This window comes from Schistocerca cancellata, unplaced genomic scaffold (assembly GCF_023864275.1).
Source record: "Schistocerca cancellata isolate TAMUIC-IGC-003103 unplaced genomic scaffold, iqSchCanc2.1 HiC_scaffold_674, whole genome shotgun sequence".
In the NCBI taxonomy this organism is placed as follows: domain Eukaryota; kingdom Metazoa; phylum Arthropoda; class Insecta; order Orthoptera; family Acrididae; genus Schistocerca; species Schistocerca cancellata.
Window position 1 is genome coordinate 227,501 of NW_026046685.1, and position 2,500 is coordinate 230,000.

Genomic DNA, 2,500 nt, shown 5'->3' on the forward strand with positions numbered 1-2,500 from the left:
CGAGACACTCTATCACACATTACTCTCTGCCTGTAACAGACACAGATACAATATGTAAGCACCAGCATGGACCAACGTCCGGTGCATCCTCTCCGCCACAGTACACCATCCACACTATGATAACCACACCAGGGGGTCCAATTCGAAAATAGAATATCCCACCCGTCCGACATCCACAATTGCTCAGATAAGCCACCCCTACACAGGGGTGCACCCAACACCACCACACTGCCTCCTGTTACGGCACAGAAACAATGGCAGGAATGAATCACACAGGTGTGCCGCTCCCTTGCCGCAACCACAGACGCGGCGCGCCTCCAGTCACGAGCGAAAAGCGCATAAGCGCATAAGCGCATCCTGACGAGACATAACCGCTGTGACATACTGACGCTGCCTCAGACATTCACATACAATGATCACTACCAACGAACCTCGGTCCCCCCCCCCCCAACAACACACTCTCTTACCACGTTGTGTACTGTAATCCAACCCATTTCGCACCTTAACCTAACCCATTTTGCACCTTAACCTAACCAAATTCGTAACGCAATTTGTACCGCAATGTAACCCAAGTTGTGCCTTAACCTAACCCAAGTTGTGCCTTAACCTAACCCAAGTTGTGCCTTAACCTAACCCAAGTTGTGCCTTAACCTAACCCAAGTTGTGCCTTAACCTAACCCAAGTTGTGCCTTAACCTAACCCAAGTTGTGCCTTAACCTAACCCAAGTTGTGCCTTAACCTAACCCAAGTTGTGCCTTAACCTAACCCAAGTTGTGCCTTAACCTAACCCAAGTTGTGCCTTAACCTAACCCAAGTTGTGCCTTAACCTAACCCAAGTTGTGCCTTAACCTAACCCAAGTTGTGCCTTAACCTAACCCACGTTGTGCCTTAACCTAACCCACGTTGTGCCTTAACCTAACCCACGTTGTGCCTTAACCTAACCCACGTTGTGCCTTAACCTAACCCACGTTGTGCCTTAACCTAACCCACGTTGTGCCTTAACCTAACCCACGTTGTGCCTTAACCTAACCCACGTTGTGCCTTAACCTAACCCACGTTGTGCCTTAACCTGCTCTGTAATTGGCATATGACACGTTACATTAATCTAGTGTTGTCTAACCACAACCCTCTGAATATAGTTCGCTACTCGCACCGCCCACCCTCTTGTGTATCGTTTCATGTTCAACACTTCGCAAGTGTTGCTTACTTTTGACATGCTCCCGCTGTACACTGTAATGTGGACGACTGCAGGATGTACATCGCCCCCCCCCCTCCCCCCTGCCTTCGCACGCTGGTCGTTCAGGTGCTTGCGTGTTCAATGCCCTTCGCAGCTGTTCACTGGCATTCGCATGTCGAAGCGCTCAGTCTACGTCGTGGTACGGCCTGTGTCCACTGTCCGCTGATGTCGTAAGCTTAACCCTCACATTGTACTGCACATAGGTCCGTATGTACTGAATGATACGCTGTGGCACATGTGTGACCGTACAACGACTGCGCCCAACAACAGCGAACCATACGGTCCAAATGTTGTGCACTCAGCCACGTGCCGTCTCCCCATAACAGCTACATTGCAGTGTGGTACGCCATAGAGACGTGTGGGAGTAACGGACGCCCTGGATGGCGATCAGCATGAGCCGTCTGTTGATGTAGTGGCGCGTGTATTCAAACGTAGTCGTCTCTTCTCACACAGTGTGATAGCATGGTGCACCGCGTTCCACATCTGCGACATGGTACAGATGCTGGTTGACAGTCGGTCTCGTAATGGACATCGCATACGTAGGGGGCCACCTCCCACGTGTTCTCTAGTCGTGCACATTTTGTTGCGTGTATGTGGGCAGACGTAGTGTGTCGTGACACCTAACAGACAGGTATGCAATAATCGTTGCATTTGCAAACTGGGATGGACGTCTACGTTTGCTGGTGACGTTACGCAAATGAACAACTGGTAAACCCATTGTGGTACGGTTGTTGTTGCTGGAGGTAAATCAGTAAGGGCAAATCTGTGTGTGAAGCGATACGCGGCGGTGGCTGGGTGGGACCGTCCCCGGCCGGTGAGGGGGGGCCGCCCGGCGTGCTGGCCGCGCGGTGCGTGGGCGCACGCGCTACAGCCGGCTGGTGGGGGCGCCCAGTGGCAGGCGCGCCGGCCGACGGACGCGGCAGGCGGCGCAGCTGCGCGCCGGGGCACCCTGCGCGCGGCGCCAGGCGGCCAAAGTGGGTCCTCGCGGGCCCGGTGCGAAGCGCGGTGGACATCTGCAGTGTGCTGGTCCGACTGAGGACTGTGTGCGTTGAGGATGCGCCGCCGCCCGGCACTCGGCGCCGCGACGCCGTCTGCTGCTCGGTCGCCCCAGCGGTTCTCGCTGGTGGTTTGTATCGCAGTTGTGCAGACGTGTTGGCACGTGCGCTGTGCTGGGAGAGTTCGCTTCGGCACCCACGTGGGGCCTTTGCCCTTCTGTGGCGCTGGCGTTGGAGCTGCCGGTCACCGTAGGTGGCGCGTGTTGTC